We start from the raw sequence: 23,548 nt of genomic DNA, 5'->3' as shown, positions 1-23,548 counted from the left end.
TGTCAACCTGTCATGGGATGATGGCAGGGCTGTTTGCTGGTTCTGAGAGGGTGACGGTTCATTGGCCTGGACCAGCCAGCTGACGGAGCTGGGGTTGGAGGTGAAAGTGGGGATGGGTGAGCAACAGTTCACGGAAACTGACACTTCCTACCACAGCCTTGCACCCTCCTCTCACCTCCGTCCCAAGGCCCCAAACAATCCTTCCAGATCCGGTAGAGATTCACCTGCACTTCACCTAACCTTCATTCTGCTATTGTATCAGCTGCTCCTGATGTGGTCTCCTCTATATCGGGGAGACCAAACGCAGACGCGGGGACTGGTTTGTGGACCGTCTGCGCTCTGTACACATCAACCAACCCAACCTTCTAGTTGCCACCCATTTTAATCCCACTCCCTCAGGCGGCATCTCCATCCTTAGGCTCCTGCACTGTCAGAGTGTGGCCAAACGTAAACTGGAGGAACAGCACCTGATATTTCGACGGGAGATCTTACAATCCAGTGGTCTCAGTTTTGACTTTGCCAGCTTTAAAATCCCTTCTCCTCCCCCAGCCTTATCCCATGTCCAGCCCCTTCCCTCGCCTCCCAGACCTGGCCCTAACCAGTCCATCTTCCCACTCACCTATCCACCCCCACCCCTCCCCCGACCAATCACAATAAAACCCTACTTGCATCTACCTACCACCAGCCCACCTACACTTCCCCCAGCCCCACCTCCCCCACCCCCCACCCCCCATTTACATCTGGGCTCCCCTCCCCCTCCACATCCTGACAAAGGGTTACGGCCTGAAACGTTGACTCTCCTGCTCCTCGGATGCTCTCTGTCCTGCTGTGCTTTTCCAGCTCCCATTCTGATTCCAGCATCTGCAATGCTCGCTCTCTCCAAGTCATTCACGACCCAATGCCCGGTGAAGTGTCAGCTGTGTCTCAGTCACAGAACCCTTGGAGTATTAAAGCAGGCCATTCGGCCCATCGAGTCCACAACGAAGAGCAGTCCTCTCACCTCCCTTTCAGAAAGTGATGGATCCAACCTCCACTCCAGCCTCTTGGACAGCCAGCACAGTACAGCAGGCTGCAAAGACGAGAGATGGTATCTCCTAGGTGAGAGATTACACCGGGTTGGCTGTGGGCTCTCTAATATAGTTGTGAAACATCCCGTTGTAACCCTAAAAATGAAAGATTATATCTCCTCGAGCGACTGATCAACATCCAAATCACATTCGCTGTCACTGGAAAGGTTACAGTAGTGACTTAGCATGATAAGTACTCCATAGGGTGTGAGGTCCTCTGGGAAATTCCAGAGCATGAAAACTTCCACGTGAGTGGAATCCTTTCTTGAAGCTGCAAACTGCAACTGGAGTTAGAGCAGGATGTAAAATACAGGTGACCTGGACACCAGGTGTCAGTATAGCATTGATGCTGACATTGTCCGTGCGTTCCGAATGTTCTTCAGTGTAGGATGAAGGGAACAGGGAGGGATGTGGTGAAGATGGTTGTGCGTGTGAGAAGGAAGCCATGATGCGGAGGTGCCAGTGTTGGACTGGGGTGAACGAGATCAGAAGTCACACAATACCAGGTTATCGTCCAACAAAGTTTATTTGGAACCACAAGCTTTCGAAGCGCTGCCCCTATGTCAGGTGAAGTCAACTGAGGAAGGAGCAGCGCTCCGAAAGCTTGTGGTTCCAAATAAAGCTGTTGGACTATAACTTTGTGTCATGTGACTTCTGATCTCATGAGGGAGCATGAGAAGCTGTGTGGAATCCATGGGATATGAGCTGATTCTCTTAAAGCCTGCACATAGTCTCCCCAGACGGATCTTCTCCAGTTGTTGTACCCTCCCTCCCTCTCATCCTTCGATTCCCTGATGACCACTAATGTGCTTCTCCCTCCAAGTACAATGTGATCAGTCGCAGACAGCTGTGGTGTGTGTCAGTCCCATCTGGAGAACAAGACAAAATCTCCACTTGTTCCTTCAATGTTTTCTCTGAGCGTCACTGGTGAGGCAACTGGGAAGGGTCCGAGCTGAGAACACACTGACTGCGTATAAGTAAAGCTAACCCTTGATACTGAGCAAATGTGCAGCCGCATGTCAGTTACAAAGGGACCACACAATACAACAAGTGGATTGTCCACAGAAGCAACAGATGGAAGCTTCTAGGGTCCTGCATGTCAAGGGCTTTGGTAAGATGTGCGGCAGAGTACAGTCTATTTCTCAGCTACCTTCCCCCCCCCCAAGCCCCAACCCCCTCCCATTTATCTCTCAGCCCTCCAGCCCACAAACATCGATGATGAGGTTATGCCTGAAACATCGACTCTCCTGCTCCTCGGATGCTGCCTAACCTGCTGTGCTTTTCGAGCACCACACTCTCGACTCTGACCTCCAGCATCACGTTTTTCTATTTCACAGTCATCCTACTCCACCTTTTATGCTTTTGAAAAAGCGGCATGTTGAAATTCTCGCTAGGCAGTGGCGAGATGTCACATGATTGGGATTACTGCTTGTTATTATTTATAATTCATTAAAATCATCATTATTGTCTGATGTACCAAAATACAGTGAAAAGTGTTGTTTCCACAAAGAGTTGCCACTCTCCGGCACCATCTTGGGTTTCTGTTTACATTGCATGTTATGACTGCAATAGCTTTGATACATTTGGCAGAGCAGGACATCTTTTCCGTTTTCTTCTCCATACCCAATTGGTGTTTGTGTAAACGTTCACTCGGCCGTGAACTCTTTGACCTTCCTTCCTGACCCGATGCTCCTCCGGGCGCTGCAGTTGGGCGTTGGCTTGGGAACCGTGACTCCTCCACTGCTTGCTCCTCCTGTAGCTGTGTCCCCACTGTGTCCTCGCCTCGCCTCTGTAAGATGCGGCACCCCAGCCCTTCCACCTTACCAAACACCTCGAGCTCGGGAAACCCTGGCGAGGAAACCAGAGCGGGCGCCTGATGAATTCCGTTTGCCACTTGCCCCAAGCGACCTCCATGCCAAAGGTCACATGGGGCACCAGCCACACGCCCTTTTTGTCCATGTACATTGACACCTTCCAACCCACCAGGACCACTATCCCAATGCAGTGCACTCTGGAAGCTCCCCTGGAACTGCAGGGACACTTTAAGCACAGGTCTCACATCCTGGGCCAGGTTACATCTCAGGGCTGCTGTCCTGAGGTCACAACGATCAAGGGTCGTGTGCAGGCTGGTGACCTCCTGGCATTGCCCTGTCTGCTTGTCAGGGGGGCTAGCATTGAGGGTCCTCACTGTCCCAAGGATGCTGGGCCTAGATCTCCATGGCAACTACCACCCTATCCCTGGAGACAGTCGCATGAACCGCTGCACTGCTGCAGCTCCGAGGCACTGAGGGCCATTGATTGGGGGTGATGGAGAACAGGGAATGTAGGAACCCGAGGATTCTGGGCCTGGATCTCCATGGCAACCACCACTCTGTCCCTGGAGACAGTCACATGACTCGCTGCACTGCTGCAGATCCTGGGCGCTGAGGGCCATGCCCTCCCCCACTCCTTCCCGCCGATCCTGTGTCTCCCTGTGCCCATGGATGAAGGTCCTGATTCCCGATTCCAGAGGGTCCTCTCCGAACCCGGGCCTGAGCGGGTTCCTGGTCTCTGCCAGCTCTCTGCGTGCCAGAGGCCTGGGGCACAACTTCCTCCGTTGGCTGCGGAGCTGTGGGCAGTGAGGGGTCAGCTAGATTGAGATCCCACACTCTCTCCCCCCAAGGAGGTGTCAGTACCTGGGCTGGTGAGGGGTGCAGGAGGTAACCTTGACGATGCTTCCCATGAAGCCTCAGTGCTCTGGACCTGAGAGGTGGAGTTTGAGGCTGCAGAGGCCAAAGCTGGCTCATGGAGATCGCAAAACAATATTGAAAGAAGGCTTCAAGGTCAGTGATTGGATGTGCTGTGCAATAACTGGGACTGATACCGTGCAGGAAGACTGTGTGGGAGTTGCAGTGGACTGAAGAGTGGTACTTACTCGGTATTTTTGCCAATGGGGTGTATGTGTCCATTATTTCCCATCCCTTCAGATGGTGACAGTGAGCTGCTCCCTTGGGATGGTATGGAGCTGGCGGGACATGGATTTTTCCACAACTCTTCTGCCTGGTCTCCTCCTGCGAGGGCCGGGATCCCCGCCCTTTAGGGAGTCAGGACCTGGGTATTGGTCATTCCCTTGAGTCCGTCAGGCTGTCTCTGCCTTTTGTGTGGGCTGCTTTCTCCTGTGTGGGGAGGGGGTGATTATAATGGGTGACGTGGCCGTTAGTGCTGGTACAGATGTGCTGCAGGACAGAGTAGACAGTAGGAGAACGTGAGGACTGCAGATGCCGGAGTTAGAGTCAAAAAAGTGTGGTGCTTGGAAAGCACAGGAGGTCAGGCAGCATCCGAAGAGCAGGAAACATCGACTCTCCTGCCCCTTGGATGCTGCCTGACCGAGTAGATAGTATAGGATAATTGATGTGGGACACAGGGTGCAAAGAGCGACTGTGACAAGATGTTGCTGGCAGTAGAATAAGACCATAAGACATTGGAGCAGAAATTAGGCCAATCAGCCCATCGAGTCTGCTCTACTATTCAATCATGACTGATAACTTTCTCAACCCCATTCTCCCACTGTCTTCTTGTAACCCTTGATCCCCTTGACACTCAAGAGCCTATCTATCTCCATCTTAAATATACTCAATGACCTGTCCTCCACAGCCTTCCATAGAAGTAAATTCCATAGATTCCCCACTCTCTGACTTACCTTGGTTCAAAAAGGTCTTCCCTTTACTCTAAGGCTGTGCCGTCAGGTCCTGGTCTCTCCTACCAATGGAAACATCTTCCCAGCATCCACTCTATCCAGGCCATTCAGCATGGCCAATCCACCTAACCTGCACATCTCTCGACTGTGGGAGAAAACCCACACAGACACGGGGAGAATGTGCAAACTCCACATAGTTACTTGCCCGAGGATGGAATCAAATCTGGGCCCCCAAGCTGTGAGGCAGCAGTGCTAACCACTGAGCACCTTGCCCTCCGACATGATGTCACTGAGATCTCTACTGGCAACCTCAAATGACACAGTGATGTAAATGTTTAGGGCTGTAGTGACTTTGATGGCCAACAGACCAGCATAGAGTGGCTTCCATCAGCAGGAAGTGGGGCCTGTTGAAAGGAACTCAGTTCAATTGCAGAAGCTCCTCTGATAAAACTACCCCTCAGAGACAGCCAGGAGGTGAGTCTTGACCCTGTCGACTGGGAATTAGAATGAAGAGTGAGTCAGCAATGGTGTATAATGGTCCAGGGTGATTGAGTGATGTGAAGGTTTACCTGGTCTGACACAGTTAGAGTTTATAGCCAGCTGCCTTATGACCAGGCCCAGCTCAGTGACAAGTTTGTAATTATTTCTATCAAGGAGATAGCACAGTAAGGAATATGGAATCACTCCCACATTACCACATAAACTTGCATATAATTGTAATTTCGGTATAAATCAACATTTCTTCATTATTACTGAACTGAACATTTTCATGCATGTACCTACATTACTTGGTTCATTGCTTAGTTTCCTCTTCTTTTAGAAGACCATAGAATCCCCACAGTGTAGAAACAGGCCATTTGGCCCAACATTGATGCTCTGAAGGCTATCACGCCCAGACCCTATTACTCTACATTTACCCCTGACTAATGTACCTACCTTGCACACCCCTGAATACTATAGGGCAACTTAGCACTGGCGCCCATCAGAAAAGGCAGGAAATGGATTTGAACTGGATTTAGAAAGCAGGTTTTGAATCATACATAGGCTCAGAGGATTGACTTTTAATGAATGGGAGGTCACCTTAGTCCTTCGCGAACCACAAAGCTGCTCTCTCATTAGAGAGACAATTGGACGTGGTCTGACCTGAGGTCACCATGTCTCAGGTATGGGGAGAGATTGAGAATCATGGTAACCTCACCTGGGGCAGGAAGTGAACCTGTGCTATTGTGTTACTATGCATTACAGACCAGCTAATTGAGCTAACCAACCCAGCCAGACCATTCTTGACTTAATATCGAGTTTAACATTTTACAGCCCTCTGGAGTAAATATTGAGTTCAACACCTTCAGGTTGTGAATCCTCTCCCACTCCTTCCTTTTGTTTTAGTTTTACTTGTTATATTCTCTGTCCTCTCTCCCCTCCCCCCCTACCCCCCACCCCAGTGGGCCTGTCTGTCCTTCCCAGTCTGGCAGTTAGACACACCATCGTTCTGCCATTCTCACATTCCACTCACTCAATCTGAACTATCAACATCCTTTCTCCCCAGCACCCTACGCCCCTCCACCCCCCACACCTCCCCCCCCCCCCCAACACCCATAACATAAACACTGCCCCCTCCCCACTTCACGTCTGCTCTGATGAAGAGTCATCTCAACTCGAAACGTTAGCTTGCTCTCTCTCCATGGATGCTGCCTGACCCACTGTGATTATCCAGCATTTGTTGTTTTCAGGACAAATTCCAACATCTGCAATAATTTGCTCTGACTTATTTTATTCCTCCTGAGGTTAGGACAAAGAGTGTGGAATTACCCTTCTCAATTTCAATCAGTAGCTCCTGTGGCCTGGATTCAGTCCAGATTTTCAGCCACTATTTCTCGCCTCTCCCTTCCCGGATCAGGTTCCTCAAAGCAAATTGCATAGTGTACTTTCGGACATTTTAGTTGCAGTCAATGTACTGTCTGTATGAGGACATGCAAAAGGACTACAGCAAGCTTTGTTTTAACTGGCATCTTATCAACTGGCAGTCTTGATAAACCAGCAAAAGAAAAACCCTCAAATACCCCTGAGAACAAAAAATGCCGAAGATCACATCAGCTCAGCCAACATCCACAGAGAGAGAGAGAGAGAGAGAGAGCAAGCGAGTAACTGAGTTCCTTCCAGGTCTAGATGATTCCTAGTCAGAGCTGACATGGCGTGTGGAGGGTGCACCGTTTATGCAATGGGTGGAGGGTAGAGTGCTGACAGAGAGGGGCAGAACAATGGTGTGTGTACCTACCAGACTGGAAAAAGACAAAGAAAAAAAACTGCAGATTCTGGAATCCAAGGTAGACAGGCCGAAGGCTGGAAGAACCCAGCAAGCATCAGGAGGTGGAGAGGTCGATGTTTCGGGTGTAACCCTTCTTCAGGACTGGAAAGAGTAGACAGTCCCTCTGGGGTGGGGGGAGGGGAGAAAGGACGTAGTGACGGAGAATGTAACAAGTAAAGTTAAAAGAGAGGGGAGGAGTGGGCGTGGGCTCACAATCGGAAGGTGTTGAACTCAATGTTAAGTCCAGAAGGCTGGAAAGTGCCTAGTCTGAAGATGAGATGTTCCTCCTCCAGTTTGCACTGTGATTTTGAGACTTTATAAAGCTCTGGTTAGGCCCCACTTAGAATACTGTGTCCAATTCTGGGCCCTACACCTCAGGAAGGATATACTGGCAATGGAGGGTGTCCAGTGGAGATTGACACAGATGATCCCTGAAATGGTAGATCTACCATATGATGAACGGCTGAGGATCCTGGGATTGTACTCATTAGAGTTTCGAAGGTTGAGGAGAGATCTAATAGAAACTTAAAAGATAATGCATGACTTAGAAAAGGTGGACACTGGGAAATGAGGGGACAATTCTTCAGCCAGTGAATGGTAGGCCTGTGGAATTCACTGTCATGGAGCACAGTGGAGGCTGGGACGTTAAATGCCTTCAAGGCAGAGGTTGATAAATTCTTAATCTCACAAGGAATTAAGGGATAAGGGGAGAATGCGGGTACGTAGCATTGAAAATCTCATCAGCCATGATTAAATGGCGGAGTGGACTCGATGGGCCGAATGGCCTTACTTCCACTCCTATGTCTTATGGTCTTATGGTGATTCCCTGGAGCAATGCAGCATGCCGAGGGCAGGCAAGCAGTAATTTCCTCCTCAATTGCCACAATCTACCGTGCTATCGAAGTCTAATAAAATCTAATTGTGATAGGCACAGCTCCTGCATTATGTTTCTGTTACATACCCTGTGTTTTTATGTTGATTTTTGGAGGTGGGTTTTTATAATAGAGTTTTTGAGGGATGTTGTTGCCTGGAAGATTAACTTGGTCAGGGATTACTTGCGGTAATGCATATCTCTTGGTTATCCAGAATATTTGATCAACTCACATGCTGCAGTTCCAATAGGTCTGATAAAAAGTTTGTTGACTATCATTGTACAGTCTTGTGAATGAATGAAAGACAGTCTGATGGTCTTGTCTGGAAACACTAAATGGATTGGATCTCTCTGATTACTGTTTAAATCAATCTCTCCACTTGTATTTTTCATCCCAGACTGAAACAAGTTCACCACAGAAACAGAGTGTCAAGAATCGCTCCAAATCCACCGACGAGGTTCTACAAGCCAAGAAGGTGCTGCTGCGTGAAACATCTCCCAGTTGCATTCAGCGTCTCTCTTTGTGTAGCGGCCAGTGATTTTCATTATGGAAATTCAGATCTGCCTCTTCCTATATTGTCAAAAAGTGTGGCACTGAAAAAGCGCAGCCGGCCAGGGGGTATCCGAGGAGCAGTAGAGTCGACATTTCAAGCATAAACCCTTCTTCAGGAATGTGCACGAGGGGCATCACCTTCCCAATGAAGTGCTTATGCTCAAAACATCGACTCTCCTGCTCCTCGGATGCCCCTGATCCGGCCGTGATTTTCCAGCGCCACACTCTCCCCTCGGACTCAACAACATCTGCAATCCTCATTTTCTTCATATTTTGCCACAGGATCATAGAGTTGTACAGAACAGAAACAGACCCTCTGGTCCAACTCGTCCATGCCGACCAGATATCCCAAACCAATCTAGTTCCACCTGCCAGCACCCGGCCCATATCCCTCTAAACCCGTCCTATTTATGTACCCATCCAAATGCCTTTTAAATGCAGTAATTGTACCAACCTCCACCACGTCCTCTGGCAACTTGTTCCATATACGCACCATCATCTACATGGAGGTTATCCACCAGCTCCCTTTTCAATCTTTCCCCTTTCACCCTAAACCTATCCCCTCTAGTTTGGACCTCCCCCCACCCTGGGAAAAAAAGACCTTGTCTATTTGCCCTATCCGTGCCACTCATGATTTTATAAACCTCTATAAGATTGATCTTCAACCTTTGACCCTCCAGGGAAAACAGCCCCAGCCTATCCAGCCTCTCCCGATAGATCAAACTCTCCAACCCTGACAACATCCTTGTAAATCTTTTCTGAATCCTTTCAATATCCTTCCTATAGCAGGGACACCAAAATTGCCCTATTGGGCAACTCTTTCATGCAGAGGGTGATGTGTGTATGGAATGACCAGCCAGAGGAAGTGGTGGAGGCTGGTACAATTACAACATTTAAAAGGCATCTGAATGGATATATGAATAGGAAGGGTTTAGAGGGATATGGGCCAAGTGCTAGTAAATGAGACTAGATCAGTGTGGGATATCTGATTGGCATGGATGAGTTGGGTTAAAGGTCTGTTTCTGTGCTGTACATCTTGATGACTCTATGACCTTGATGTCTGCACTGTGTGGGTGCAAGACCTCTGCTAATGTCTAAAAGTATCAGAACGTTTCTCTCAAATCTGGAATTATAGATTTCTGTGTGATCAGATGTTGAATGTATACATGGAGGAGGAAAACATGAACCTTCAGTCTTTCCAAAATGTAATCGGGCATCACGGATCTCAGTGGTTAGCACTGCTGCCTTACAACGCCAGGGACCCGGGTTCAATTCCCACCTCGGGCGAGTGTCTGTGTGGAGTTTGCACATTCTCCCCATGTCTGCATGGGTTTACTCCAGTTTCCTCCCACAATCCAAAGATATACAGGTTTGGGTGGATTGGCCATGGGAAATGCAGGGGTTATAGCGTTGGTGGGATGTTCTTAGGAGGGCTGGTGTGGCCTTGGTGCGCCAAATGGGATTTTATGGAAAGCACTTCTCACCTGATCTAAACTTGATCTTTGATGATGATGGAGTAATTGTTTTCTTCTTTTCATTGAATAGGCTTTTCACACACCTCAGATATCCTTGCCTGGCCGACCAGAATTAGAGAGATTGAAGGTAACACATTTGTATGTGGTCTCCTGTATGCACGTCATTCTGATTAATGCCATCATAAAACTGCACAGAATTGAGAGCACAGACCATTCGGCCCAACCAGCTGATGCAACCATTTGTGCTTCATAGGAGTCTCATCAAACAGGTTTCAGGTTGTACTATCAGTAAAACCTCCTCATGATAACCTGCAATAGGTACATCGTGAAAGCTGCAGAATTATTCATCCTTGCATTAGAGAAGGTGACCATTTGATTGATAGTGTTCATGGTAGCTTTTTGAAAGAGTTAGTCCTTGTTTTTTTTCCCCTGTGATGGGGCGGCATGGTGGCTCAGTGGTTAGCACTGCGACTTGTAGCACCGGGGTCTCAGGTTCAATTCCAGCCTCGGGCGACTGTCTGTGTGGAGTTTGCATGTTCCCCCTGTGTCTGCATGGGTTTTCCCCTGGGTGCTCCGGTTTCCTCCCACAGTCCAAAGATGTGCAGGTCAGGTGAATTGGCCATGCTAAATTGCCCCATAGTGTTAGGTGCATTAGTCCGAGGGAAATGGGTCTGAGTGGGTTACTCTTCGGAGGGTCAGTGTGGGCTTGTTGGGCTGAAGGGTCTGTTTCCAACCTGTAGGGAATCTAATCATCTTTAAGAAGCAAGTGGAATTGCAATGTGATCACCTCAACAGAAGAATAAGCATTATGGAGGAAAATAGAATTAATTTGATTCTTGAAGCAATTGGGCAAGCAAACTGCAGAGACAAAATTAGAAATGACTGGAAAAGCTCAGCAGGTCTGGCAGCATCTATGGTGAGAAATCAGAGTTCACAGTTCAGGTCAAGTGACCCTTCCTCAGAAGTGGCAAACAGCAGACGCAGTTTGGAGATTTATTTTTCTCTTGAGGTTACGCATCTTATGAATATGAGTGCTGCTTGCAAGTTATCCCAAAAAGCAAGCACTTCCTTAACTGAGACAATCTATGTGCCACTTTCAAAAGTGTGGTTGGGTAGGTAGTCCCAGGATCTCACGCTGAACTAACAATGGGTATATGTCCAAGTTGAGATGCTGTGCTACTCAGACTTTTCTTGATGGATAGTGCAATGTAATTATTCAGAGAGATGTTTTCTTCGTCTCCTGCTGTTGTGGGGAAAATCACCAGCCTCAGAGTCAGAGTCAGGGTTCAGTGACAGAGTTTATTGTACAAGGAAATACCAGAGCTCCAGGGACAGAAAGACTCCAACAGCACAGTGGGCAGCTGTGAGTCTTCTCTCAACTCAGAGCACAGATACTTTTATATATTTTGTACCATAATAGGTCAGTGATGGGGTTACTGTCTTTGTAACATAGTTTGCTTATTGTAAACATTGCAGAATCATTGATAGTTTCAGTGCAGTCATTGTCAGTTCCAGCGCAACCTTTGTTTGTTGCAGCTTGGTCGTTGTCAGTTTTAGCGCAGACATTGTCAGTTTCAATGTCTGCGTGGAAGTCTACTGCTGTTGTAATGGGCACTAATCCCTCTTCCTGAGAAGGACGATTACTGCAGCCCTGGCTATTAGCACTTTGTATTGAGTCCATATCAAACTGTTAGTATTGCTATCAAAGATGTTGGCTGGACTCAGACACTTCGGCAGGCAGTATACGCTTCTCGTGTGCACTCTTTCCCCCACCCACCTTAAACTAATCAACTAGGTTGTGAGAGCATTCTGGTGGCCCCAGGCAGTATCTGTTTGCTCTGTTGTCTCTCTCCATTCTGTGGTCTGGCGGCCATCTTGTGCATCAGTGGCCAACTTATGGCTCAGCGGCCATCTTGTGTGTCTGTGTGCCTAGTGTCATCCTGCCCTGTGCCATTTCCTACTTCAATGCCATAGCTTTGGTGGAAATTTTGGATTATGGAATGAGCAGCCATTTCTGTAACTTTTGCAGTGGTTTTGTATTAAGTATATAGTAGGATATGAGGAGAAGTGCAGCAGCAGTTAATGGTATTTGGAATTAAATACCTATAATAGAGAGAATATGTTGAGATGAACAATATTAGATTTTGGGATCACAGTGGGCAAATTTATGGGAATTGACAAAATAGATTTGGCTGAAGTACAAAAAGCACAATTTTAAGTTTTGGATTGACTTAGCTGAGGGACAGAAATGCAAATCCAAGAGAGTTGTACAGTTCAGTCATAAAATAAAGGCGATCTCATCATGTGTTATTTATGAAAAGCAGCAGAACAATCTGTAAAGTCAATCCAGATTCAGGACGTTTAAGTCATGAGGAATGATTGAGGAATTTGGTCTTGTTTTCTGAGGAGACTGGCAAGGTTTAAATGTTCAAACAAAATTTCCGTAATTGTAACCAAAGGTTCAAATTGTGCACTATTTCAGTTGGTTTACGTGCCGGTCATCTTGACAAGCAAGGGCACCAGGGTTACGGGGAGAAGGCAGGAGAATGGAGTTGAGAAGCATATCATACCTGGTGGAGCAGACTCGATGGGCCCAATGGCCTAATTCTGGTCCAAACTTATGATGTTATGGTCTTGTCTAATTCAACCAAGAATACAAGAACCTTTTGCATGTCAGTTCTGACTCAATCAGTCACACCCTTGCCTCGGAAAAGGAGAGAAAATCATTGGACAGCCAAAGGTCAGCCTGAGAGAATGAATAGCTGGTAATGGGGACTACTGGTGGTTGACAACAGGTTGTTTAGATTCCCTACAGAATGGAAACAGGCCCTTCAGCCCAGTAAGTCCACACTGAGGGAGTGTTGCTGAACAAAGAGATCTTGGAGTGCAGGTTCATAGCTCCTTGAAAGTGGAGTCGCAGTTAGATATGACAGTGAAGAAGGCGTTTTGTATGCTTTGCTTTGTTGGTCAGAGTATTGAGTACAAGAGTTAGGAGGCCATGTTGCAGCTGCACAGGACATTGGTTAGGCCACTGTTGGAATATTGCGTGCAATTCTGGTCTCCTTCCTATCGGAAAGATGTTGTGAAACTTGAAAGGGTTCACAAAAGATTTACAAGGATGTTGCCAGGGTTGGAGGATTTGAGCTGCAGGGAGAGGCTGAACAGGCTGGGGCTGTTTTCCCTGGAGCGTCGGAGGCTGAGGGGTGACCTTATAGAGGTTTATAAAATCATGAGGGGCATGGATAGGATAAATAGACAAAGTCTTTTCCTTGGGGCAGGTGAGTCCAGAAGTAGAGGGCATAGGTTTAGGGTTAGAAGGGAAAGATATAAAAGAGATCTGAGGTGTAACTTTTTCACTCGTGTATAGAATGAGCTGCCAGAGGAAGTGGTGGAGGCTGGTATAATTGCAACATTTAAGAGGCATTTGGATGGCTATATGAATAGGAAGGGTTTGGAGGGATATGGGCCGGGTGCTGGCGGGTGGGACTAGATTGGGTTGGGATATCTGGTCGGCATGGACAAGTTGGACCGAAGGCTGTGCTGCACATCTCTATGACTCTCCAAAGAGTAGCCCACCCAGATCCACTCCCCCCCATATTTACCCCAACTATTTCACCTAACACCATGGGCAATTGAGCATAGCTAATTCACCTGAGCTGCATATCTTTGCATTGCAGGAGGAAACTGGAACAAACCAACACAGGCACAAAGTGAATGTGCTAACTCCAAACAGACAGTTGCCCAAGGCAGGAATTAAACCCGGGTCCCTGGCGCTGTGAGGCAGCAGTGCTAACCACTGAGCCACCCTGCTGCACCATGTTGTGTGTGTTAACAGTCCATGTGATGGAAAGGCCTGGTGTGTGGGGATGGGGGACAGCATGGAGAAAGTTGATCAAGCCCTAACATTGTTGAACACGATGTTGAGTTCAGAAGACTTCAGAGTGCCCGAGTGAAAAATGAGGTGATGTTCTTCCAGCTTGCGCTGAGCTGAGCAAAGAAATGGTTAGTATTGGTCCCTCAATCAGAGAAGGAGATGATGGGGTCATTATCACTTTGTCAATGATAGAAAATGTTGATTGAATATGGACGGTAATCAGTAATGCCGATATAACTGAAACAGTAAGACAAAGTCAGGCAGAGCGCATACCCAAAGAATAATAGAGTTGGGCAAAGATATTAAGGAGTAGTTAAAGCAGGAGGTGTAATTAGGTATAGGAGAAATTAGAGTGATTTCTAAAGATAAAAAGGAATGCAACAAGTAGACAATGTTTTGTTATATCAATGAATCCGGTTCATTGGGTCACTGCCCAAAATCACATATTCGGACGTGTAAGTGATCTGTGCATTCCTGCTTTCTGTAGTTGGACAGTAGGAGACAGCTGGGAGAAAATTGGCCCTGCAAGCTCCATATGTAACAGCCTGAAATAATTAAAGCTCCTAATTAATGCTACTTTGGATCCAATTCTATGGACAGATGTAACCTTCTGCTGTTCATTTATCTTGTATCTGAGGAGATTGTCGAGGCATTGATGGTGATCTTTCAGAAATCACTGAAGTCAGGGAGGAGGGTGCCAGGGGACTGGACAATGGTTAAAGTGATACCTCTGTTTCAGAAGAGAGGGAGGCAGACGATAGGAAACTGTAGGCCGGTTAGCCTGACCTCGGTCATTGGTAAGCCTTTCCAGTTCATTATTAAGGATGAGATTGCAGAGTGCATGGTTAAATAGTCAGAGGAATCAGGTCTTCATCAAGGGAGGTCATGCCTGACAAATCTGTTCGGATTCTTTGAAGAGGTAACCAGCAGGTTAGACCAAGGAGAGTCAGCGGGTGTGATCTCTTTGGATTTCCAGAAGGCCTTTGAAGAGGTGTTACACAGGAGGCTGTTAAACAAGATAGGAGCCCTTTGTGTGAGAGGCAAAAGGTGCTGGCATGGATAGAGGATTGACTGAGTGGCAGAAAGTAGAGAACTCGGATAAGGAGATCTTTCTCAGGATGGGTAGCCGATGGAGTGTTCCAGGTGTCCATGTTCGGACTACAACTTATTCATGTTGTACATTAATGATCTGGGCAAAGGAACTGAGGGCATTGTTGCGAAGTTTGTAGATATCACAAAGGTTGACAAAGTGGCAGGTAGTATTGAAGATGCAGGGAGGCTGCAGAAGGGTTTAGGCAGGTTAGGAGTATGGGCAAAGGTGTGGCAAATGGAATAAAATGTGAGAAAGTGTAGGGTTATGCACTTTGGTAGGAAGAATGGAAGATTGACTATGTTCTAAATGGGGAAAAGCTTTGGAAACCTGAAACACAAAAGAATTTGGGAGTCCTCATTAAGGATTCTCTTAAAGTTAACATGCAGATTCAGTTGACAGTTAGGAAGGCAAATGCAAAATTAGCATTTGTTTCCAGAGGGCTAGAAACAAGAACAGAGACATACTGCTGAAGCTTTCTAAGGCTCTGGTTGGATCACGTTGGGAATATTGTGAGCAGCTTTGGGCCCCTTGTCTAAGGAAGGATGTGCGGGCATTGGAAGGGTCCAGAGAGAGTTTACTTGAATGATTCTGGAGATGAAGAGTTTGTGATACGACGAGAGGTTGAGGACTTTGGGTCTGTATCTGATGGCATTGAGAAGGCAGAGGGAGCATCTGGTTGAAACTATGGGATATTGGAGAGAATGGGTGTGGAGGAGATATTTTGACCTGCTGGAGACACCCAAAGGCACAGCCTCAGAGTGAACCAATGGCCTTTCAGAACTGAGATGAAGATGAATTTCTTCAGCCAGATGGAGGTGAATCTATGGAACTCATTGGTGCAGACGACTTGAGTGTGCTTAAGACAGAGATAGATCAGTGAGGGGATCAAGGGTTATGGCGAGAAGGTAGGAGAATGGGGTTGATAAGTGTGTCAACACGATTGGGTCTGTTCCACCATTCACTGTACTGAATAGCCTAATTTGGCTCTCATACCTTACTGTCTTGTAGGAAACTGATATTGTCAGTGAGACATGTACTGCATGACGACCTCAGCATTTTTAATATCCTGTTTACAGACATTTGAAAACAAAAGTCTGAATTCCCCCCACCCATCACCACATGAAAGGAGGTTACATTTTCCTCTTGCTTCTTTATTTAGCTCACTAAGCACAGTGTTGTTCTCTTGCAACTGCTGTCCTTTCCCTCTTAGGTGATCATGGTTGCAATTTTGGTACCTGCCATCAAACATTTCATGTCATCCATCTTGTACTGGTTACATCTGCTGCCACTGTGACAGTCAGAGTGAGAGGGAATGCTTGCAGTAAAGGATCAAGTGCCAGTTCAGAAAGTTGCTTTGTTTGGAATGGTCTTGGGCAACTTGAGTGTTGTTGGAGTTGTTGGAGTGTTGTTGGGCAAGTGAGGAGTGTTCCATCACCCTCCCGCCTTGTGCCTCATAGATGGTGGGCAGATATGGAGAGGGAGAAGGTGGGTCACTTATGTCAGAATTCTCAGCCCTGATCTGTTTCGGGGATCATGGTAAATACAATCCTGGTCAAGTTAGGGATGGCATGATGGCTCAGTGGTTAGCACTGCTGCCTCACAGTGACAGGGATCCAGGTTTGATTCCAGCCTCAGGCGACTGTCTGTGTGGAGCTTGCACATTCTCCCTGTGTCTGTGTGGGTTTCCTTCCACAATCCGAAGAGGTGCAGGTTAGGGTGAATTGCCCATTGCGTTCAGGGATGTGTAAATTAGTCAGGGGTAAATGTAGAGTAATAGGGTAGGGGAATGGGTCTGGCTGGGTTACTCTTTGAAGGGGTGGTGTGGGCAGAATGGCCTGTTTCCACACACTGTAGGGGTTCTACATTTATGCTGTTTATTCAAAACAAACCATAAGTTGACCTGGAACAAAAACTAAAGTTGTTGGAAAAGCTCACTTAGGCAACACCTGTGGAGAGAAATTGGAGTTAACATTTCAGGTCCGGTGACCCTTCCTCAGAACTTCACTCTGATTTAACCCTGAAACATTAACTCTGATTTCTCTGCACAGATGCCACCAGACCTGCTGAGCTTTTCCAGCAACTTCTGTTTCTGTTCCTGATTTACAACATCCACAGTTCACTTGATTTTCATTTCATAAATTGAACTGGCCTCCGAAAATGGGGTGAGTCCAACCAACAGATGTTTGAGAGGGCCAAAAACTTGACACAGTCTTTTTTGAATTCAGAGTTGAGAGTGTGGTGCTGGAAAAGCACAGCAGGTCAGGCAGCATCTGAGGAGCAGGAGAATCGATGTTTCAGGCATAAGCCCTTCATCAGGAATGAGGCTCGTGGGCCAAGGGGGGGGGTTGAGAGGTAAATGGGAGGGGGGTGGGACTGGAGGGAAGATAGCTGGGAATGCAATAGGTAGATGAAGGTGAGGGAGAAGGTGATAGGTCAGGGAGGAGGGTGGAGCAGATAGATGGGAAAGATGATGGACAGGTCGAGAGGACGGTGCCGAGTGGGAGGATTAGGATTGCGATAAGGTGGGGGGAAGTGAAATGAGGAAACTGGTGAAATCCATATTGATGCTGTGTGGTTGAATGGTTCCAAGGCGGAAGATGAGGCGTTCTTCCTCCAGGCGTCGGGTGGTTAGGGTTTGGCAATGGAGGAGGCTCAGGGCCTGCATGTCATAGAGTCATAGATTCATAGAGATCTACAGCACAGAAACAGACTCTTCAGCCCAACCTGTCCATGCCGATCAGATATCCCAATGCAATCTAGTCCCACCTGCCAGCACCCGGCCCATATCCCTCCAAACCCTTCCTATTCATATGCCCATCCAAATGCCTCTTAAATGTTGCAATTGTACCAGCCTCCACCACATCCTCTGGCAGCTCATTCCATACACATACCACCATCTGTGTGAAAAACTTTCCCCTTAGGTCTCTTTTATATCTTTCCCCTCTCACCCTAAACCTATGTCCTCTAGTTCTAGACTCCCCGACCCCAGGGAAAAGACTTTGCCTATTTACCCTATCCATGCCCCTCATAATTTTGTAAACCTCTATAAGGTCACTCCTCAGCCTCTGACGCTCCAGGGAAAACAGCCCCAGCCTGTTGAGCCTCTCCCTATAGCTCAAATCCTCCAACCCTGGCAACATCCTTGTAAATCTTTTCTGAACCCTTTCAAGTTTCACAACATCTTTCCAATAGGAAGGAGACCAGAATTGCACACAATATTCCAACAGTGGCCTAACCAATGTCCTGTACAGCTGCAACATGACCTCCCAACCTCTGTACTCAATAGTGTGACCAATAAAGAAAAGCATACCAAACACCTTCTTCACCATCCTATCTACCTGCAACTCCACTTTCAAGGAGCTATGAACCTACACTCCAAGGTCTCTTTGTTCAGCAACACTCCCTAGGACCTTACCATTAAGTGTATAATTCCTGCTAAGATTTGCTTTCCCAAAATGCAGCACCTCACATTTATCTAAATTAAACTCCATCTGCCACTTCTCAGCCCATTGGCCCATCTGGTCCAGATCCTGTTGTAATCTGAGGTAACCCTCTTCGCTGTCCACTACACCTCCAATTTTGGTGTCATCTGCAAACTTACTAACTGTACCTCTTATGCTCACATCCAAATCATTTATGTAAATGACAAAACGTAGTGGACCCAGCACCGATCCTTGTGGCACTCCACTGGTCACAGGCCTCCAGTCTGAAAAACAACCCTCCACCACCACCCTCTGACTTCTACCTTTGAGCCAGTTCAATATCCAAATGGCTAGTTCTTCCTGTTTTCAATGAGATCTAACCTTGCTAATCAGTCTCCCATGGGAAACCTTGTTGAACGCTTTAATGAAGTCCATATAGATCACATCTACTGCTCTGCCCTCATCAATCCTCTTTGTTACTTCTTCAAAAAACTCAATCAAGTTTGTGAGATATGATTTCCCACGCACAAAGCCATGTTGACTATTCCTAATCAGTCCTTGCCTTTCCAAATACATGTACATCCTGTCCCTCAGGATTTCCTCCAACAACTTGCCCACCAGCGAGGTCAGGCTCACTGCTCTCTCGTTCCCTGGCTTGTCCTTACCACCCTTGACAGAGTGGGAGGGAGTGTTGAAGCGGTCAGCCACGGGGCAGTGGGGTTGGTTGGTGTGGGTGTCCCAGAGATGTTCTCTGAAGTGATCCACATGTTGGCATCCGCTCTCCCCATTGTAGGGGAGACCACATCAGGGGCAACGGATACAGTAGATGACATTGGTGGAGGCACAGGTAAATTTCTGTTGGATGTGGAAGGATCCTTTGGTGCCTTGGATGGAGGTGAAGGGTTTGCATTTCCTGCAGTGACTGGGGAAGGTGCCGGGAGTGGGGTGTGGGCTGGTGGGGGGGGGAGGTGGATCAGACAAGGGAATGATGGAGGGACAGAAATGTAACTATACTTCCACCAATGTCATCTACTGTATCAGTTGCCCTCGATGTGGTCTCCTCTACATCGGGGAGACAGGACGCCAACTTGCGGATCATTTCAAAGAACCCCTCCAGGACACCCGCACCAACCAACCCCACTGCCCTGTGGCTGAACACTTTAACTCCTCCTCCCACTCCCCCAAGGATATGCAGGTCCTGGGCCTCCTCCATCGCTAAACCCTAAACAGCTGATGCCTGGAGGAAGAACGCCTCATCTTTCACCTTGGGACCCTGCAACCACACGGGATCAATGTGATATTCACCAGTTTCCCCATTTCCCCTCCCCCCACCATAATCCAGTCACAAGCCTCCAACTCGGCACCACCCTCTGGACCTGTCTATCATCTTTCCAATCTATCTGCTCCACCCTCCTCTCTGACCTATCACCTTCACCCCCCTCATCTACCTATTGCACTCTCAGCTACCTTTCCCCCCAGTCCCACCCCCCCCCCCCCCCTCCCCTTTATCTCTCAGCCCCCGGCCCACAAGCCTCATTCCTGATGAAGGGCTTATGCCTGAAACGTTGATTCTCCTGCTCCTCGGATGCTGCCTGACCTGCTGTGCTTTTCCAGCGTCACCCTCTCAACTCTGATCTCCAGCATCTGCAGTCCTCACCTTCTCCCCTTTTCCTGAATTCAGTAAGGTTGATGCAATTCATAACGCCTACTGCTGCTGTGAGCATTGACTGGTAAAACCAGCAGAATGATGGATCTCAGTTGTATTGCTAACAGTCACAAAAGTACGTTAATCATAGCAACATATGCCAGAGGCCAAATAAAATGTATTCCCAACGAAAACACAATGCTGACTCTTAAAGTTGATCTTAAATCACGCATAGCCGCTGATAGTCTGGAAGGTAAAACGTGCCACAATCAGACTCAGATCTATAGCCCAGCCGCTCCCAACTGAGCCAAGCTATCAATAAAATTGGAACTGTTAAAGATTCACCTGCGCTCTCTGTCCTTGGCTTGTTTTGCTATCTTTTTTAAGGTGTAGTGTTTTCGGCTCATTCCAGGAAGCAACTGAGACCGCTGAAAGTTCAGACAATGAAGAAGCATCAATCAAGAAAGTTCAGGATTGAATAGGAGACCTCATTACAGCTGATCCATTATTGTCTAGCGTTTATTCTTTCGCTGACTGGGCATCTGGGAAATCACCATCAATGATGGAACTGTGCCACCAGTCAGTAAAAGCAGCAGGAGACGCAACTCTTATCAACCAAGGTTTACTTGTCAGACTGTACCTCTAACTGTGTGTGTCAATTAACATGGTCATCCTTAATCGTCTCGTTAGAGCTGACAGCAATTACGCTGCCAGCCTGTTCCGTTTGTAGACGCATTTATTGAAGTTGTGTTTTAGTGAGTGACAAAATGAACTGTTCAACAAATCTGAAACTCTTGTGTGCATAAGTAACACGATGTGTGCTAAAGTGTGAATGGACATGCATGCTCAAACTATGTACCCCAAACCTAACTATCTTTGTCCAGGGATCAATGTGTCAATGACGTTCTTCAGTTTGTAACTCAAATCAGGAATTTTCAGCTCCAAGTTCCCTGCCCAGGTTTTCAATTGCCATAAGCAATGTTTGTAACATTACGATCATTGCTCATAAATTTAATTTAAATATTTAAAAACTGCGGGCAACATAAATGAGAGTTTTAGATCTGAACTCCCAGCAGATGATGATCTTCTCCAGAAGCATGGAGTCAGAAAATACCTTTGAGATGGACATGAATAAATTGGTGTAAATAAAGTCTCATCATTGGATTTCATTGCCACATTCTGGATTGTATAATTAAAATCCATTATCCGAATATTGACATCCTATAGGATACAATGCTTTCATTTGCATTTTCTCTTGGTTAATTCCAATTAATGATTTTTGTTTCGTCATTTTGTCAATGCTGTCTTCATTCTGTCCCTGAATTGTTGCTCCATCTGTAGAATAAAACCAAGAATTGGGGAATGTCTTTTCCAAATGTCTCTGATCGAGCCAGTCCCTCACAATGACAGATAAAAGAGATCCCATTCTAGTCTTACACCCGCACCTTAACAACATGGTCATCCTTCCCTAAAAGGAAAGTGATTTTGGTGCGGCTTCCTTCTTTTTGGTGTGTAAGTGTCGTTGAAACAATGGAATTGTTTAGGTGACTTTCTTATGGAGATGGTTATTTGTATTTGTCTATGTGTGTCAATACTGAGTCCAGTGCACCTTATTTAATGAGAAGGATGTCCACTATTCATGTAGAGATTGATGAGGGATTGTAAATGGTCACCTTGACCTTTGGCTGGGGAGGGCACTGTTCCTGTTGGAAGCACTAGTTGGGAACTGTAAGTCATAAGCACTCTATTGTTGAAAAATGTGATGCTGGAAAAACAGAGCAGGCCAGGCAGCGTCTGAGGAGCAGGAGAATCGGCATTTTGGGCAAAAGCCCTTCTTCAGGCTTACACCCGAAACGTCGATTCTCCTGCTCCTCGGATGCTGCCTGGCCTGCTGTGTTTTTCCAGCATCCCATTTTTCCACTCTAGTGTCCAGCATCTGCAGTCCTCACTTTCTCCTGGTTGATAAACACTCTATTGCTGCACCTTTGACAGATCCAAACAAACAACTCAAAGGTCAAGCCTATGTATTCCTCAGCATGATTTCAATGTAGTGAGGAGGTGATCAGGAAATGAAGCTTCTGGAATGTTCCTGGTGTGTATAACATAAATAAAAAGCATGACTTCACATGAATGTGTTGCGTGGCCTATTATATTCTTGGGAACATGTAATGGACTAAGTAGCAGAAAACCTGTATTAATATAAACCATTCCTATTAAACTTGGTATATTTCATGGTATGTTGATGAACTTTGTATCTGAATCTCCAATGTCAGATTGGTCTCTCTGATAACCCCTTACCACTTTTCTCCACAGTACTGAAGGTACATTTTTGTATCACACCTTCTAGCCATTGTAATGATCTCAGGGAGTTTAGGGCAAGTGATTGAACATATCTTTACAGCTAGATGATATAATCAGGAAGCAACTCTTCACACAAAGGATTGTGGGTAACTGCAGATTTATCAAGGAGCTGGTGACACAGAAACAGATACAGCTCTCAACAAAACAAAGTCGTACAGATGTGGAAATCTGAAAGAAAAATGTTGGAAATAGCAGGCAGTTGTGAAGAGGAAAAGTTCAAATGTATAGAGTTTTCAGCTCCATCGACATGGGAAATGGAGGTTAAAGTCAGGGTCAGGGTTAAGGTTAGGGTTAAGGCTAGGGTTAGGGCTAAGGTTAGGGTTAGGGCTAAGGTTAAGATTAGGGATTGGGTTAAGGTTAGGATTAAGGCTAGGGTTAGGGTTAAAGTTAGAGTTGAGGTTAAGATTAGGCCTAGGGCTGGGGTAAAGGTTAGCCTTAGGATTAGGGTATTGGTTCAGGTTAAGGCTAGCATTAGAGTTAGGGTTAGGGGTAGAGTTAGGGCAATGGCTTAGGTTCAGGTTAGTGTATTGGTTAAGGTTAGGATGAGGTTAGTAGTAAGGTTAGGTGGAAGGTTGGGTACAGACTAGGAGTGCGTTAGTTTTGGTTCAGGTTACGGGTAGAGCTAGAGTTAGGGTAAGGTTTAGTTTTGGGCGAGGCGATAGGGTCTGTTTGGGTCGAGTGAATTACAATGGTGACCAGAATGCTCACGACGTGACTCTGTTCCTGGCCTCAGTTAGTTTTTCCCTCGTGGGAACAGGGCCTGAATCAAGCCACACAGGACGAGAAAGGGAGAACTGCAGATGCTGGAAACCAGAGTCAAACAGTGTGGTGCTGGAAAAACACAGCCGGTCAGGCAGTATCTGAGGAGCAGGAGAGTCGACATTTCGAGTATAAACCCTTCATCAGGAATCTTCACAGTCCAATCAGGCAGACAAACAACCAGGCTCTTTAAGCCAACAGCAAAATATTGCAACAGCTGGAAATCTGAAAATCCGAAAGAATGTTTGAAATGTTCCCAGTCTGGCGCCACTTTGTGGAAAGAAACAGATCACATCAATAACCCTTCATCAGTGTTTGGCCTTCCCTGAATGGAATTTCAGTATAAATAAGGATCTGTTGTTACAATGATGTAGGGATTTGATATGAACTTGTTTGGTGCAGTGTTAGTGTCCCTCTCTCTGAGCTAGACAGCCTGGGGTCAAGTCT

General features: G+C 46.8%; 1 long non-coding RNA gene across 1 annotated transcript in view; it reads left to right on the top strand.

Moving 5' to 3' along the window:
- The window catches only part of LOC140492230 (uncharacterized), a 63,434-nt gene extending 41,675 nt beyond the window's left edge, over positions 1-21,759 (top strand). Inside the window, exons 3-5 of the long non-coding RNA XR_011963518.1 lie at positions 8,318-8,395; positions 10,018-10,074; positions 20,394-21,759. This is a non-coding gene — a long non-coding RNA (uncharacterized lncRNA). The remainder of the gene's footprint in view (positions 1-8,317; positions 8,396-10,017; positions 10,075-20,393) is intronic.
- The last annotated feature ends 1,789 nt before the right edge of the window (positions 21,760-23,548 follow it).

This window comes from Chiloscyllium punctatum, chromosome 20 (assembly GCF_047496795.1).
Source record: "Chiloscyllium punctatum isolate Juve2018m chromosome 20, sChiPun1.3, whole genome shotgun sequence".
Lineage (NCBI taxonomy): Eukaryota > Metazoa > Chordata > Chondrichthyes > Orectolobiformes > Hemiscylliidae > Chiloscyllium > Chiloscyllium punctatum.
Note: the sequence above shows the minus strand (reverse complement) of the source record. Positions and strands in the feature narration are given on the sequence as shown.